Source organism: Aythya fuligula, chromosome 1 (genome assembly GCF_009819795.1).
Source record: "Aythya fuligula isolate bAytFul2 chromosome 1, bAytFul2.pri, whole genome shotgun sequence".
Lineage (NCBI taxonomy): Eukaryota > Metazoa > Chordata > Aves > Anseriformes > Anatidae > Aythya > Aythya fuligula.
The window spans coordinates 14,916,809-14,935,635 of NC_045559.1; the positions used below are offsets into that span (position 1 = coordinate 14,916,809).

An 18,827-nucleotide genomic window follows, 5' to 3' on the forward strand; every position below is an offset into this window, starting at 1 on the left:
ATTCCTTTTCTCCTTTAGAGGAAAATAAAAATAATAAAATTTTGCTGTATTAATGCAATGCACCTTAAGGTTTTGTTTTTGTCATGCTAATGATGTAGATCGATAACAAAAGAGTGAATAATTCCTATTCCTGTTCTGCTCACTGTTTTGAGCAAAAGTCAGCAAGGCCCTTTTCTGGTGCCTGACATCACTGTGAAGAATTATTAAGAGCATGCCAGAGTGAAATACCACCAGGTGCCACAATCCACTAGTGCAGAAAATTGTATGTATGTATTTGCTACATGTTTAAAATAGGAAACAGAATTTGATTTGAGAATAAAGAAGAATGAACTAATCAGAAGAATACATTTTAAGTGCAAATGATAAAGCCTTTTTACTTTAACTATACTTTTCTTGTCACATGTCAGGGCATATAGAAGCGCACCTCTCCATGCACAATGAAATGTTGAAAATGTAGAGATTGTTTCAAATAATCAGTTACACAAGAAGGACCCCATCAGTCTCATCTCAAAGCTTAACTCAGCCTCTGAAACAATCTTTTACACTGAGTGTCAGCTAAACGCTGCCACAAAACTGGTAGTTCATACTCTTTCAGTTTCTGTTCATGCATTAAATGGAGAGTGCATCTTCTAAGGCAGAAATTCAACGCTTACTTGCCTGCCTTCATTTTTCCTGCCATCTCAGACTGTAGTTTGGAAATATAGCTTTGGAGTGAGCCAATATTGTCGCAGAAGAGTTCTCTGAGAGCTGCAGAGTTAAAACACTGAAAGGGAAGAGTCCTGAATCAAGACTTACTTTCTGTTCCATAGTATTCTTGCCAGGGGCAACAGGGAAAGACATCTTTCCACCTTTTTCTCCTGCTAGCATTGATCTGGGAATGATTTTCACACCAATTTTGGGTGGGTCTAGGGCAGCATACGCTTACTCTTCTCTTTTTGTCTATCCCATCATAGTAATGTACTTCAGTATTATGCAAAGATATTCATCTGCTGTCCTGTAGGATTTTTAGACACATCAAATAAAGTCAGTTCCATTTTCTCATGGTCATTATGGAGGAATGCTTCAGATGCAAAACAGATAAGAAAGGAGAGAAGAAATACTTTCACCTACTGCTCAGCATAATTACTTTGAAATAGGATCCTAATCTAAAAGATACTCATGTGCTCCCAATGTCAGTTTGTTGGTGAGTAGTTATAGGGTAAAATTTAGATTTGACATCAGAATTGAGCAGTGCTTAAACACCCTGATATATATAGTTGCATTTTGATGAAGACCATACATTTTGCTAATTAAATTTTCTACTTAAACAAGTCAAACCACGTGAGAAGGACAAGTAAGGAGTGCCTTATTCTTATTAGCCTTATTATTCTCATCTTATTAAGCCCCACATGTATTAATCAGCCGGTTTCTTGCATATATCATCCAAGAAACTGGTCTGCTGGAAGAATGAGGAAGAGTTAGTGGTACTTTTCCTATGGATCAACTCAAGAAATGCCAGCCACTTGTAAATGATAGGAAAATACACGGGAGAATACAAGAGGTTGTTGAACTGTAGTCAGTCACCTGTCACAGCAGCAAAGCAGAGACAGAGGAGTGATGTGGTGTGACAGTAGCTGATAAACCAGCCTAGTAAGGGACTGGAAGAGGAGAATAGGAAGCCTGCACTTGATGAAGTCAAAAAGAAAGGATTTGGGGGGGGGGGTTCAAATCCTTTGTGAAGCACCAGTACCAAGTGCACAGCAGCAGCTCTTGCTCAGTGAAGACATTCTCGTTTCCTGCACTGGGCAAGTTGCTGTTTCTGTGGAGAACCTGGTCTCACAGGGAAGGGTAATTAAAACGCATCATGACATAAAAGTTGGGCTGCACAGTGCAGACAAAGCCTGCCTACTATTACAGAGTGATGTGCTGCTGTGTGGCAGAAGTGTTAACTCAGTTTATTGCTCTGCTAATACTGTGTTTTTGCTGATGCAGTTGTGCGGCTTGTGTTAGCCTCACTGCCAGCAGCCGTGACTCAGGATGCTGATTGCTTAAAACCTCGTGAACGCAGCTTGGCTGTGAAAGAGTCAAGAAACTGTAGATTTGAGGTTGAAAATAACAGCAATAAAATCATTTTTACAGATGCTCTGGCCTCCACAAAGCTGGAACATTACTTCCCCCTTGCACAGAACAAAAAGCTGCCCTGACAAATTTACTCGAGAAGCAGTTAATCAAATTGATGAGTACGTTTAGCTGGTCTTGACACACTGAGATCATAAACAAATGTGTGTGTGACTGTACCACACATCTCTGGGAATTACATCTTGGGCTGTTTTGATACAATAGTGCAGATTTGTAAATGGTGTCTTGAGTAAGTAAAGAGTAAGAAATTAAATAATCTGCGTAGTTGTTCTTTAAAAGATTTTGAATGATGTGCCTTGAATGAGCTAGAAGAGTGGCCTCTCAGGGACAAGAAAAAAAATTTTTAAAAATCTCAGATTTGCAGAATGGTGGCCTTGTGCCCTTCTAGTGTAAGAGCTTGAACTGTGTATGTGGTGAGAGGAGAGGCAGAAGCCCCACGGCAGTCTTAGAATGCTCCAGCGAGTGTCTGAATGGAGGAGAGCATCTGGAATAGAGGGAGCACTAACACACGTGCACATGCATGCGCTCACACATGCAGCTTTTGGCATGTGTATGTTTCTCTTCTAACTGTGTAATAGTAAATTGTTCAGTATGTATGGGGTTGTGTGCTTTCATACATGGTGCACAACCTGATATTTTACATTCCAGGATTTTTAGTTATTTAAATCCAGTGAAATATCTATGGTGTGTTACCATTACCATAGAGAGTTACTTAAACATGGGGTATTTTGTCAAAAAAAGAAATTAATATGAAAAAATAATAGAAGCAATGCACTAAGTAATATTATTTGCTAATATATAAAGTGTCTTAAAAGCTGTACTACATTTTACCCTATGCTGTTGTTCTTTTATATATTCTTAATTAGTAAGTAGAATTACATGTTTTTGCTCAACACTTCTTGTAGAGCCCTAATTTTGTTGTTCTTAAAGTAATGCTCTGTATCATCTGCTGTGGCAGGTAGAAATTTACTGATTTTATTTTATTATTATTTTTAAATTCAGTTTCTATTCTTTGTTTTTCATCTTAATTTTATTTCACTCTGGAAGGACAGCCAAGGTTTTGGGGTGCTAATTGGCTTTGTTTCAAATCACCTGAAACCTTGATATGTAGTGCACTGATGTTTATTTGAAGTGCTTGGTTTGAATTGCAGATTCTTCTAAAGCGAATGTACTCAGTTTTGTTTTCATAAAAATTGGGAGTTCACTGAATTTCAGAAATAATTTGCTTTATTCAACAACTCTTTAGCTAACTGGACTTCTATAATTGTAATTATAAAAAGTGCCAGTGATATCCATAATTCTAACATATCCATAAATTTCTGGCACATCATTTTTAGGATGTAATATTTTGCGGTTTGTCTCTGACCATAATGTAGTTCTTGTTTGATGTTTGAGCAAATCTCTTTCGGTATCAGTGACATTTTCAAGGCTGAAGCAAAATCAATTTCTGAGTAATGGGATTTTAGTTTAACAACCATACGTGTGACAAAATAGCTTTTCAAGTGTATGATTAGAAGTTCCCCATTAAAATCTAATTATTCAATGTAAAAAAAAAACAACAACTTGTTTGCCAAAAGTTAGAACTGACTGATTTTGAGTTATATTTTCTATCATGAATTTATTAAACCTATATATTCAGAATTAGACCTTATTTTTAAAAAGTGCTAAATATCTCCCACCAGTTTCAATGAGAATGAATGTACTCAGTTGGATGGAGAGTGGTGGCACGTAGTTGTATTGTGCAAGAGAGGAAGGAAGTTCTCAGGTTTCTGTTCAGTACACACTTTTCATGAAGGACTCCTTAATCAGAGCACAATGTGAGTGATGGATCATTTTCAACGACACTATTTATATGAGCAATGGGAATTGTTTCTATTTATAGCCTGGTTGTGATCACATCTGACTACTGGATTTCTTAGTGCATTCATCATACAAGTGGTACCAGCAGGAGCTTTCCATTTACATCCCCAGGTTGCCATTTTTTAATGAGTACTCCTGTTTAATGAAACTTCTCCATTCTGATTCCTTGTCTCGATTTGATGACTGTGAAGTTAAAACTACTGCTGCCCTGGCTTCTGAGGACAAAACCAACATGCTTTAATGAGTAGGTTATGAAATAGCACATTGATGCAAGTGGGTAGAACACACGTAAGTGGCTTACCAGACAGGAGTATAATGTAACTCTGGGCTGTCTGGAGTAATGGAAGCTCTTTGTTCCAGCCATCTGCGATATAAATGTACATTTCTTTCTCTAATAAGTAAATGTTTAGCATCTGAAATTTATTTATTTATTTATTTATTTTTACCCATGGTTTTATTTTATATTCTACACAAAATGAAGTGAGAGCAGCGTGGCTATTTGCTTCTTCATATTGTCCTATTTTTTTGGAGGAGCTGGCTAGTGAGTACTTACAGTTCCGTTTTCTCGTTGAGTCATTGGGCTTTAGTTGATGCAGCCACAGGACGTGTTTCAGGAACTGCATTCTGTTTCCCTTCACCTCTGGCATGGATTTGGGGAAATAAAAGTTAGAAATTTGCTTTGCTTTTTTTCCAGACACCTGTTTCGTTGCCTACAAGCAACATCCCTTTTGTGCTTATCAGCACAGACAATTACTGTGATAAACATTGCAAAACAGATCGGAATAGGAGTCTGTAACAGCTATACTCTTAGCAGTGGTCCCCTGCCTTCTAAAAACTGCATTAAACATAAGCATTTTGTGCTTGTGGCCATTAAACTTGAGAAGTTTGTCTTCCATGACTGAGAGCTGAAGGCCCAGAGTTGTTGGCTAGTACCAAGGTGAGGGGGTGGAGGCCCAGATCCGTGTGCTCCCATCTTCTCTCCAGTCTGGAAGCACCCTGTTATGCCTTCTCTTTCTATTATATTCTTACAGATATAAGGAATGGCTGGGGACTGCGGGGGACAGATGCACCAGTATGAGGGAGCGGAGGCTCTGTACGTGGTGTATCCACCATTCTCTGGATCCCACAGGCTACCCGTGCTGTATGTACAGTGCTTTTATGTGGTGTCTCTAATTCTTAAATACTCCTGTAGTTATTACCTGGCTTCATCCTTATGGGTCTATTATGTTGATAATACTTAACTTCATGAGGGCCTAAAAACATTCTGAGGGCCTTCTGTAGTGCCCCCTGAAACCAGCAGTAATACTTGACTTTTTTTTTTTTTAAACCAAGTTTTGAGTGATTTTTTCAAAAGTACGTGTGGTATCCTGATGAGTTGCATTAGAGTGGTGAAAAAAACTTAATAATGTGATAAAATCAAGTAATAATAGCAGTAAAGTAATCAAGTAATAATAGCAGCAAATATTTTCAATTAATTAAAAAAGAAGTATCAAAATAAATTTATTGGAACATAATAGGCAGGTGGCTACTTCTTAAAATTCAGGGCCACAAGAATGATCAAAGGGTTGGAGCACCTCTCCTGTGAGGACAGGCTGAGGGAGTTGGGGTTGTTCAGCCTGGAGAAGAGAAGGCTCCAGGGAGACCACAGTGGCCTTCCAGTGCCTTAAGGGGGTCTACAGGAAAGCTGGGGAGGGACTCTTTGTCAGGGGTGTAGTGACAGGACAAGGGACAATGGCTTTAAACTAAAAAAAGGCAGACTTAGATTAGGTATTAGGAAGAAATTCTTCATGATGAGGGTGGTGAGGCCCTGGCACAGGCTGCCCAGAGAAGCTGTGGATGCCCCATCCCTGGAGGTGTCCAACGCCAGGCTGGATGGGACTTTGGGCAGCCTGGGCTGGTGGGAGGTGTCCCTGCCCATGGCAGGGGGGTGGGACTGGGTGATATTTAAGATTCCTTCCAACCCAAACCATTTGATGATTTAATGAATTCCTTTGAAGTTAAGAATCTTGTAGATTGAACTTGTGATCTCAGTGAAGTTTACCTCAAGATAACTTCAGGCACTCTGTGTGTCAGACATTAAATCATCACTCAGTCATAATTCCCCATCACTATTTCTATATTTGTCAGAAGATAGCTTCTTTTCTTTTGTCACATTGTGTGGAAGCACAAGTTTCGGTTTTGAGTTTGTGCGCATGTTTGTGCAAGTAAGCACACAGGTGCTGTTTTGTGGGAATGCCTGCATTTTGCTGGGCACCACAATTACTTGAAGCTGTTGAATGGGTTGGGGTGACCTGGAGGTTCCTAGAGTTTCCCTTTGTTAGCAGCTCACCAAATTTATTTATTTCTTTTTCTTCCTTCTTGTGTGGTGCTTTTCCAATGTCATTAGGTTTTCAGTGATGTCATCATAACAGTGAACACCTTATTCTTAGCTGGTCTTGAAAAAGAATAGAAGAAAATACAAAAAGCCCTTTTTTCTACTGGGTGTAAGTGTAGCAGTAGGAATTTGTGTCTGTTTTAACTAGTTTTATTATCCTCAGTAATTAATTATGTATTTCTTTGAGTGATACTCTACATGTACGTTAGTGACGAGTATGTATACTGACAGCATCAAAGACCACATCATTATTTTCCCTTGGCAGTACCTGTAGGGACTCGATGCCCAACCCTCCCTCACTCTCAGGGGCAGGAGTGTTACAGCACGAGCTGTATCATGCTCAGGGAAGTGACCAGTCCTCCATCCACTCTGCTGAGATGAAGCACTTTCTGCTTAGACACATTTTCTGCATGGCCGATTATCCCGTATCCAATTCTTTTTGTTTAGAGCAGGGATGTCTTCATAATTTGAGTTCACTGCTGTGATACTTGTGAGGTTTGAATTCCACCTTTGATCCATATGTGAAGTGCTTTTATTGCTCAGTAACATGCCTGATACATGCCTGATAAGTGCTCTATTTGCTGTTCTTTTAAATTCAGCAGGTGAAGGGATTGGGTGCCCGTTTAGCACAAAAGTGGGTTTGAAAAAGCCACAAAAGCCTCACCTGCCTCAGGTGTCTGATATTGCAGTGATTCTCCTGGTCACTGCCAGGGACCCACACCTGGGACCAGGCTGACTGGGATGCCGTTCCTGAGGTGACTCCCTCAAGGAGGTACCCACCTCTTTCTCCAGACTTGTCATGATAAAGACAAGATCTGGGGGACCGGTGGAGTTACCACGGAGTCTTGTGACATGGGTGAAGTGTGTAAGTTGGCACTGACTCTAGCCATGGCTTACTGAGACTACACCAAGACACGAGGCATATGTTGGGTTTCTCCAGTTCAGCAACTGTGACTTACGGCTCTTTCAGATCCCCTGGCGCCAACTGGGGGACACCTCTGTAGGAGTGACACTTTGTTCTCAGTAGTAACACAAAGCACTGTGGAATCTCAGGAAAATGAGTCTAACGTGTTACACAACTACATTCTCTCATCCTCATCATCTTTTTCCTACATCCTCTTGAGACAGTAACACATCGTGAGTTCAGAGTTCTGGCCTGTATAGAAACAGAATCACAGAATTTTCTAGGTTGGAAGAGACCTCAAGGTCATCAAGTCCAACCTCCAACCTAACGCTAACAGCCCTCCACTAAACCATATCCCTAAGCTCTACATCTAAGCGTCTTTTGAAGACTTCCAGGGATGGTGACTCCACCACTTCCCTGGGCAGCCTGTTCCAGTGCCTCACAACCCTTTCAGTGAAGAAGTTCTTCCTAACATCTAACCTAAAACTCCCCTGGCTAAATGCTGATGTTTGTCAAGAATTTTTCATCTGATGGCTTCTCTTTTTTCAGTCACCAGGAAAATGTCCTCGTTTCCTTCAAAAATGTGCAGCTCATTGCTGGGTATGTTGAATATTTTTTACTTTGGCTTTGTTCTGTGCTTTTTTCACAGCAAGGAGCCTGAGATAAGGCTTCAGGTGGTTAAATTTAAGGTAAATCTGTAAAATATCAAATAAACCACTCAGAAGCAGACATTTCTTCACTGAAAAACTGTAATGAACTTTGGTCTTTCTAATCTGGTAGGAGCATTGGGACATAAATACCAACAAGTATGCTCAGGGCTAAAATCAATACCCTTTTTGCCTTCTGTGCATTTCTCTTTGTGCATCTCTGTTCTCAAGCATTTGAAAGTCAGATCTTGTATCATCACAGATTATAAAGTTCACTTGACCACATGTTGAATCCAGAAGCATAAATTCTAGTCTGTACTAACTGTTAATCAACAGTTGCCTTGTGGTCAACTGCTCAGCATCATTGTCTCCCGTGATAAGTGGCGTGCTGAAATTTTGTGCTATTTCATCCCAGATTTGACTTCCAGATCTGCTGCTGGCACTGTAGTCTTTTGTGATAAACCTATGGAGCAAGCAGGCCACTATTCTTCAGCTTCTGCAATGCTTGTTTTGTGACAGGACCAGGCTGAAATCTGCGAGGGAATGTCTCCAATTATTTCACATGTCTTTTAGAAGGTGACTTCATGTGTCCTTTATGTAGTGATGATAGAAAAGCCTTGAGCTTTCCTACGGCCCTTTCTAAATTGGTTCTGCCATTGTTCTTTTTGATAACCATTCAGATACCCTTTGCTAAGTGTATAGCATCAGGGAAAAAACTTGGAGCTACAGAAAATATGAATAAACTCCAAGTTTCCCAGTGACTAGATTCTTTTAGATCTTAGGATAATTCAGGTTGAAAGATATCGTCAGAGGTTTCTAGCCCAACAGCTCAAAGCAGGTCATCTCTTAGATCAAGCTAGGCCAGGTTGCTCAGGGATGGGTTCTTAAAAACAATCTCTCTGGGCAACCTGCTTCACCACCCGACTGGCCTCATGGTGAAAAAGCTTTTCTTGTAACCAATCTGAAACTCTTTTATTTCAGCTCATGTTTCTGTCTATTATCTTTCCATCATCCAGCAGTGTGCAGAGCCTCAGTGATCTTCCCATCGGTGCTGCCAGGTTCCTCAAAGCCATCTCTTCTCCAGACTGAACAAGCCAAGTTCCTTCAGCCTCTGAAGTGCTTAACCATCCTGATGGCCCTCCACTGAGCCTATTCCAGTTTATCCATGTCTTCCTGTATTTGGAGGCCCCAAAAAGTAGACCCAATACTCTAGATGTGGTCTAATGAGCGTAGAGAAGTAGAGATGGACAATCACTTTGCCTGTTCATACAGCCAAGGAGGCTTTTGGCTGACCTTGCTGCTAGGACACTGCTTGCTGGTGGGCACTGTTGGTGGTCAGCTGCTGCCCACCAAGATCCCCAGCATCGTTTTGGAGCAGCTCACCAGGACCAGGCAGGCAGTGGCCAGCTGAGCTGCTTCCAGCATGAGGATGAGAGGTGACTGGATGCATATGCCACTTTTCAGGGTAGTCTAAGATGAAAAGCATTCACTAGACTTTAATGATCTATACACTGATATGTACTGTGCATCTTCAATTAATGATAAATAACTTTGTTTTGTTTGTGGTTTGACACAGTGAAAGGACTCTGAGCGTATTAAAAACCCAACATGTTGATATGTAAGTGCTTACACTAAATGTAGTACATTCAAATTCATTTACCACAGTATTCCAAGCCTGGCACTTTCTATTTTTGACATGTGCAGCTTTTAATTTTTATCGCTTTTTATCATTTTCTATTTCTTTAGAATTAGGATTGCTTTATTTTAATACGCTAGCATTGGGTACCTCAGTCAGTAAACAGTCTGGTTCATTCCACTAGAATATTTTGCTATCTCCCAGCTGTGCTGCTATCTTGGTAACTTTTCACTGAATGATTACTTAATCACTAAACCTGAAATGCCTAGAACTGTCAAGGGAACTGTATACAAATTAAATCAAGTTCTTTAACACTGCTGCTTAAACACAGGACATTTATAAGGGAATACAAGTTCCTTGGGGTTCCTTCAGCTTTCACTGAGGCCTTGATTATTCCATCTAAGTTTTCTGTCTGTAAGAACATTCTGTTACAAATGATGGTTTTGGTTGAAGAAGCTAGATGCAGCTTTGTCTTACCCTAAAGGTTCATTTATTCTCCTTTGATATTTAACAGAGTTGTTGCTGAAGAGCATCTGTAGGTAATTCCTTTCCTGGGAGAACAAGATAAAACTGTAAGCCTGAATTCTAACAGTGTACAAAGCCAGATGTTAACCCTACATTTAACTTGTTCTGTAATTTTAAGAGATTTTCTTAAATCTAGTATGATCACCTGACATACATGATTTCCCAAGATATTGGTTTCTGTTAATCACTAGTTGTCAGGAAATATAAAGTGTCTGGCTTGGGTTAGGATCTTTATTTTATTATTATTATTTTTTTTACTTCCAAATTTGAAAGAATCGTAGTTTAGAGAGGCGGGTATGTGTTATCTTGCATCTCATCAAGTAAAAATACAAATAGCTGCTCCGTTCCATTCAGTAAGATTACGTTCATTTATGTCAGATTTCCCTGAAAGTATAGGTATGTTTTGCATATTGAACTGGCCAATAAGAAACTGAGTTGAAAACTTGAATTTTGTTTAGTTTTCAAACTGGCAAGTCTTCTACTCTTTGTATGCCAGTGTTTTCTGGTGTAGATTCAGTTCCTGAGAAAGCTGCTGGATGGGCACTCATGAGCTTTCCCCTGCTGCCTAGCAGTTCCATGTCCTGCTGAAACAAAGAGATTGTGAGTTGATGTTTGCATAAAACAAGGAACTGTACACAAAGTGGAGGATGCTGGAACAGGGACTGGCACACAGCAGCAAGGTATATGTGATGATGTTGCCAGCTTGGTCCAAGATAATATGCTTAGTTATTAGGGATTATTTGCAGGAGCATGGAGGTCATACATGCGTGGATCACTGGTCATTTTTTCATTAAGTGGAAAGAACACACTCTTTCTTGCTCAGTTGCAGGTGGGGATGAGCCTGTTTTTGTCATCACAACTAGTTGGGTATGGACAGAGTGGGAAGTCCAAAACAACTGTGTTGACAATCTGAGGCTGCCTGAGGTCACATTTCCAGGTATTCATCTCCTGCAGGCATGATGTCAGTTTTCTACGTTCACCTTTAGCTAGCTTCTCTTCAAGTGCAATGTGATTTTAAGTCGGTATCAAGAAAATGGAGCATGGTGGTGGTGGCTATGTGAAAGAGTGATACGACTTGGTGTGTCCTCCGTAGGTTTATGGCACTTCTTCCAGCCTTTCTGCATCTTCTTATAATGTTAGAAGATGACAGGAGGATAAACTGAGCACTGTGGAAATCTGTAGGATCCGCAGATAGAAGAGCTGAAGCTGTTTTATAGTATGCAGGAAAAAGCTAGATTCACACCGGTGTGTTTGTGCACCCATTTAGTCTCTTGAGGTAGAGTAGTATTTAGTTAATGGTACCAAATGTGTGTGTGTGGGAGAGGGTGGGGGTGTTTAGAAAGTTGGCAATATAGACATATTTATATTAAGAAATACTTCTTCATTCATCAAACTACACTGTCTGTATTTACCTTTGGCTGGGGACTTTCTGAGAAGTGATAGCTCCAGGTACTGACTGCTCCTTATCTGTGTGAGGGGAGGCTACTTTTTTTTTCTTCCATTTTAGAAAAAGATTACCTATTTCTGTGAGACCCTGGTATCTTCTTTTTTGTTGTGAGTGGTAAGTAGTCGCACAGGTATGGACATCTTCTTCTACTAGAGCATGTCAGTGTGGTAACTGTTTTTTTTAGGATGATTACAGACCCCGTTCTTGGAAGAATAGTATTTGTAGTCCATCTTTTGGCTTGTTACTGTTGTCTGCACTATTACAGACGTAGACAAGCACGTAGTGATAACTATGTCAGGTGCCTGCTTTCTCACCTTAGCAAGCAGTGCCAGTACTATTCCATAATAGCAGTTTATGTTTTGGTTGTGGAAAAAGTAAAGCGGTATATCTTATTTTATAGTTGTGATTCGTCTTCTACGCTTCCTTTGGCTATCTAAAGAAAATCTCGTCAGCAAAAAGTCTTAAATGGATTTTCTGGAGTCGTTGAGAAACCAGATGTTCAAAATCAACCTTTTCAAAACTTGGCAGAAGTATTTTTCTGGATCTGTTTTTGTCTACCTGTCTTCCTGTTTGATTTGGAACCTTTTTAATAAATTTGGTTTATCAGAGTTCTGAGAGAGAGGATTATGTGAGCATGACATTTCAAGCAAAAATCATTGTGTTAAAATTCTAGGAGACAAGCTCCTTTAGCTTATTATTGTGTTTCATCTTGCTTAACAGCCTGGCCTCAGGAGGAATGAAGTGCATCTCATTACAGATTATTTTCTAATGTAGAATGTAGGGCACTTTCCTGGAAAAGAGCAAAGGGTGGATTCGAGCTTCCTTCCCTCAGTCCCATAGCTGTGAAAAGTGAAGGCAAATTTCAAACGATGACTCCTCCTCTTTCTTTAGGTGCCTGTCCTCAGCTTGCTGTTCTAAATGCCGTATGGATACAGGTTTTTTTTTGTGAAGCCTGCACGGATTGAACTTTACACTCGCTCAGGTGCCCAAAAGTGTACCCTACTTTTTGCCATGTGCCTCTGAGGAGCTTGGGGTCACCCTTCAGGGATGAGGAGTCCACGTTCCTAAGTGTTTCTGTACCTGAGTCCAGTAGTTCACACAGTTAATCTGAATATGGACCCACAGAAACAGACTTTACAAAGCGAATTTAGAGGTTTGCGCACAGCAATAAAGAACAGTTTTAAACCAATCTCCCCTGGACTTATTTATTATATTTAAAGTTCTACCATTTTGTAATTGACTTAATTAGACATCATTCCAAAGGTTCGTAAGAGTAGTCTAGGTTTAGTATTATCTGTGCCTTCCACATTTTTCTGGATGATCATACTGCTTTTGGCAGGCTTTTCACCTTGTCTTGATCAAATGGGTCCGGTCTGCTGACAGGACACTGGGACATGCTTTTCAGAGCTCAGAGTTCTGGCTTTGTCCCTTATGTCCCTACAATCCCTTGTACACTCAATGGCTTGCAGGTCACCTTCTCCTGTGTGCCCTTGTTCTGTTTTTTCTCCGTTCTTGAATCTTTATATATTTTTACATGTCCTGCCATCAGCAGTTCTTTTCTTTGTGTTACTTCCAAGCATTTTCTTGCTCTCACTACATCTTTTCTTTAGCTACCAAGTTGATTCTCGTATTACTCTTTAAAATACCAACATAGAAGATAGTGATAAATACATGGTTACGTAAACTAATCATCTTATTTTGGGTTCGTTAGCCTTTGTAACTCTTTGCAAGTATGTAACACAAGTCACTTCCCTTTCCCCTCTCCTTGCCCCAGTCCAGTTAAATCAAGGTGGGTGCTTAATTTAACCTTGTGACCTGTTGGCAGAGTTGAGTTCTGCTGTTCATTTCGCCCTCTTGAATTCTGTAATTCTTATATTTTTTTTGGTTCTCCTTCTACTTTTGCAAGTGCTCCTTTGCTCAGCATCAATAGGTGCTCCTCCTCCTCCTTCTCCAGTAAGGTTGTGGGCCTTGGAATTCCACTTTTTACTGCTTTCCCTGCTGTCTGTTCTTAATTACCTTATTTAATATGATTTTAGCATTTTCTTTTTTGCAAATAATTCCCAGTTTTGCTTTGTTTGCAGTTTTTTCTACCCACCTTGTCCTACAGCTGACTGATTCATACATCTCACCTTCAGTGTCTTCTCACTACTCCAAAATTTGAGTATTTCCTTTTCTGGCATTTCTCGACTCGTGTTTTTTTCCTGGTTTCTATTTTGTATTCTGTTCTATTAATAGTTTCATGGTTTACTCTACTAGATTTGTTAATTCAGTAGTGCTTTCCTTCATGCCCCTATCATTTTTAACCCATCATTAAAAAACAATTACTTTTAATAATTAAGCACCAAACATAACAACTTGGATATCAAAACTAACACCTCCTTTTCAGATATTTTACAACACTGAGGATAAGACATGATTGGAGAAACTGAAGGAGAAGCTAGGAGAGATGAATGAGTAATAAACTCATTTGAGTGTCTATTTCTGTGTCCTCTTTAAGGTGTATGTATATAATTTTGCCATCAATTTTGAAAAATTTGGCTAGGGTAGTTAGTATGCTATTGGCTCACCTTAATGTGTATTGAAATGTCTTAGAACTCATCTCTGTAGTTTCTTGTTGAAGTTTACATAGTTCAGTCAAAATCTACAGCAGGGATTTTATTGTTTGGGGCTCTGTTATTATGAAACCTGACATGGTGAGTAGTGTAAGTTACAAACCCTGTCAGACTGGACAGAGAGCTCATTTTGGGTAAGATTAAGTTGCTGTTGTTGTTTTTCTGTATTGTATATAGTTCTTTAAAGTGTGCTACTTACTATGTTGCTATTTTAGAAACATGAACGTGTACATTTTTGGGATGTAGGCTCCAAAAAACACTTGTAGCTACAATCTTTTGAACTTTTGCAGCACATTCTATGTAAGGGATGAGTTTTCTAGTGGGTAAATAAGGTGGGTTCTCTGAGTGGACTGCTGACTTTTCAATAAGAAAAATCTGTATTTGATGGCTGTGAAGTGCTAAATAATATGAGAAGAAGACCTGGGTGCAGCTCAGTTGTTTTGTTTTTTGCTTTAGTATTGGCAAATATAAAGTTGAAATGTATGCAAAGAGCTCTGTGTCTGCTCAGAACTTGTCAAATATTTATACATAGTTCAGTTCTGTCCCAAATAGCACACTGTAGAGTTATGAACTGCTTGGACCCGTATGAGAATGGGAACAGAAGGTTACATAAGTCAACATCAGAGTACAGTATGTTGTTGTATGGTATGCTACTATAGCTGGGAAAGCTTACAGAATAAGCACTATAGTGTATAGTATATACTGGCAAACTCTTCTAGTGGAAGTGCATCTTAGTTTTGTAATGATTTTATTGTTTAATAACTACCTGCAGTGATCTGGACACTGTAACGCATGTCTGTGCTTGTTTTCAACACCCAGACAGATGAAGTCAGGCACTTCCTGAGAAGCCCCACAAAGCTGTCTCCTCACCATAGGCCTGTTTTTTTTTTAGTTCCATCTTGACAAATTACGCAATTATGGAAAGAGCTGAAATAGGACTGTAAATAGGACTAAGGACTATACAAGTCCTTGGGGAGAATCTACTAAAGCCTTTTTCTGTGCCCCTGTTTAAAAATAGGGAAGTCTCTTCAGCTGCTTATGGTGAGGTTCAAACATGCTGCTTCTGTGGAAGAGCCAGCGATTCAAACCAGTATGATTTCAGGGAAGAGTGCACAACTTTGCCCCAGTGATGAGTGTGATGCCTTTGATGCAGAGTGCCTTGCCCTGTGGAGTACAGGAAGATACTGCAGTCTAACACGTCACAATTTTCCATATATTTCAAAGTATTAAGGAACTTGCTGTGCAAAGGCACCCACACATGAATAACTCGACTAGTTCTCTAAAAATGCCTTGTGTGGGCCATCATGTTTCTTCAGATGGGCTCTAGTGGTGTTCAGTGCGATCCTGATGAAATCCTTGCTTTGGTGTGAGGATTGATGTAACACGAATAAACTTCACGTGGACTTCTGAATGGAGACTCCTTGGGAGGATCTGTGACTCACTGTTGGCGTGGATCTCATTCAAGATGCTACATCTTATTATTAGGCACTTCATGTTATTTAGCATTGCTGGAGGAAATATATTGAAGTTTGACTAATCTAAAATAGCAGGAGCAGCAGATGGACAACAGAAAATAGAATGGAAAAATTGATTGAATGAGCCAGTTCTTCTGAAGTGTTTGATTTCTTGCAGGCACGTAGTACCGGCTGAGCATGGTCTTCCAACTCTGGCAAAAAGTTTTGCTGTTAGGCTGCATAGCTGAGAACAAACTGTGTTTGGTATGTATTTACAAGTGTCAGTCTTTGGAGAGTCTCAGCCTATTCACTGAAAGGCAGAGCAGGTAACAGTCCTTCATGAGCAATCCATCCTGAAACAGGCTTTCTTGGCAGTGTTCCCAATCCTCCAGTTCAGTCCCCACCTAATGACCTGAAGGCCACCTTCCTAATGATCAAGAGGAGACAAACTGACTGATTTTACCTAGCTTCAAATTTTTGACACTGGCGCCCCAAGCGTTTAGCCATTTGTGCTAAGTAATGGACCACTCAAAAGTAGTTAGCTCATAAATCTGGTAGACTCAAGGGGAAATTATTCTTTTTTTTTTTCTTTTTTTTTTTTTTTTTTCACGTGAGGAAATCTCAAAAATACTCATGTCTCTGTCATTGCTAGCGCTTTTTTTCTAAGCATGCATACTTTTACTCCAGTTTCGATAGCATTTGCAATGTGAATGCTCTATATGTAATACAGTAATAACACAATTACAATGTCTCAGGCATTGCATATATTAAGTCAGCTAATTTGCCTAGATAAAATTTCAGGTTAGTCAGATGTTGGCATTTCTCAGATGCTTTAGTTTTGAAAGTATCACAGGAAACAATAGCCCCAGTGATCATGCTTTGTTCCAAATTAGTTTATGTTTAAAGAAAACAAGTCCTTGAGGTAGTTTCAGTGTTTTGCCCAAATGGACGATGTCAGCAGGAGAGCCAGCTGGTATTGCCTCTCTATGTGCTGTATGGAACAAGGTAAAATTTTTCTCATCTCATTGTGCACTCAGAGAAGAAAGTTGTTCTTCTTTCACTGGGTTGTTCTTTAGTCCTTATGTTTACTTACAGCTCTTCAATATTGTTGCCTTCTATGTGGTCCAGACAAAACCATCTCTAGAAATATTATAGGGCTTGGTAGTCATGACCATCAGAGACCATGACCAATTATTTCTTTTTGCACACAGGATTGCTGTTGTTTCAATAAAAACTATCTGTGAAATGCAGGTTTTTGGAGTGCAGAGTTTGCTTGCTTCCTGCAATGGTAGGAACTGGTGATATGTTTAAAAAATGGATTTATTTGGCAACAAGTGTCAGAAACCTTGATGGAGGTGCAGCAGTATTTGTAGTCCAGTCTGGTACTAGCATCTGCTGTGCCAGGAGTCTCTGTGCACCATGTTGCTGTTCTATGTTTAGTAGATGAAGAGAAGTACATCCTGACAAACTGGGGGGAAATCTCACCCTGCAGCTAAGTCACCTTTGTGACTTCCATCTGGCTAAACCAGTGAAGTGACGTTTTTGCTGTACGAGGGGTTGGGCATCGCTGCTGTAGTTGGGATGTTTGTAGGGATGTAGGGCATGCTGCCGTAGCTACAATGGCAAGAGATGGGTTGTTTTCGTACTCCAGCCTGATAGTCAGGCTGACAAAACTGTGTAGTCTTGATTTGGCCTAAATGGGAAGAAGAAATACTTCCATGGATGTTTTATTGTTGTTGTAAAATTATTTATAACTTGCTTTATTACTAGGAGTTTCTGTGCTTTGGAAACAGTCCACACATTGATTGTTTTTCTGCATGTTTTCGTTATAATACATTATTTTATGATTACATATGAGCTTTCATTCATTTTATTATTGATAGCTTCTTACTTCCTGATACACCAAGGGAATAAATACAGCACGTTTAACATTATATATTCTTTTGTGATCTTACAATTACTAACTATATGTTAGTTTCCATTTTAGAATCCATTCATATCTAAAGTGATATTATTTCTGGTGCTTGTTTTTGTGTTTCTTTTTTTGTTTGTTTTTGTTTTTAATGTAAGACATTATTAGCTGAATTCCAAAAATTTTACTTTACTTGGACTGAAGAGCTGGAGATTATAAAAGCTTGTCTCTTTTTGCTGGCAAAGCAATCCATCTAGATTTGTGTGTGGTTTTCAGTGCACATGTATTTCAATAATGCACCGCCGTCAGATAATTCATGTTTTTCCTACAAACATTTTGTGCTGATATATTTGGGCTTGCTAGTGCTTGTGTCCATCTTGGTGAATTATGTGAAATAATTCTCCATTGGAAAAAAAATAAAAATAAAAATAGTTTCAATTAGTTAAGCTTAGCTGCCAAAGGAGAAATATGTGCAGTGTTTGTATCACTTTTTAAAGCTGTATTTATGCATGGGTGAAATTGGTCCTGAAGAACTGTATTAGGACTGCTTTTTGAGCAATGGTAGGATATTAAATTTAGCAGTGACACGTAGCAAAATGTGACAGGGCATTTGAGCATGATAAAGTCAGCCTGTACTGTGTACTCTTGGGAATGTGGAATGAGCTGGGGAGGCAGAAAAATGAAACACTAAACATTATGAGTATTGCAGCCACCAGCAGTGGAGTGGTTCAGAATAATGGTGTCTGTGATGCCAGTCAGGCCTCAGACAAAAGAGCTGGGGCCACAGACTGTCTCCCTGGAATATACAAAAAGAATAAAGAAGGGGTGCTATTGCATGAGCAACCTGTCATCATCAGATGAGTTATTTCTTTGTTTTCCAACGAATATGGACTAAATGGAGAAGTGCAGAAACCAGTCTAGCAGATTCCTCTAAATAACAGGACTCATCTCAAGAAGGATAGGGTTTAGCTCAGCCAATTAGTCACATTTGTAATTAATCTTTTCTTAATCTGGGGATGTAATACAGGTCAGATGAATCACGTCATAAAAGCAATGGTTTCTCTCCATTAACTGTGACTGGAACCCAGATCACTTCTACAGATGTGGGTGTCTTCAGAAGGGGCATCTTACTTAGTCCTAGGTGATTTATACCATTGGGGTTCTAATGGGCCAAACCCCAGTTTTCAAGTCCTGAAACTCAGTGGACTGTAGTAATGTCAAAAAAACGTATTTCAAGAACAGAAGTAAAATATATCAGGTTTTTCCATGACACATCTAACACTCTCCACCCAGAAATTAATACATTACTGGACTATAAAGTCTGCAAGACAAACTACT

At 39.6% G+C, this 18,827-nt stretch overlaps 1 protein-coding gene across 2 annotated transcripts in view; it reads left to right on the forward strand.

The window, feature by feature from the left end:
• PRKAR2B (protein kinase cAMP-dependent type II regulatory subunit beta) overlaps positions 1-18,827 on the forward strand; it is an 83,822-nt gene that overhangs the window by 39,814 nt on the left and 25,181 nt on the right. The window lies entirely within an intron of this gene.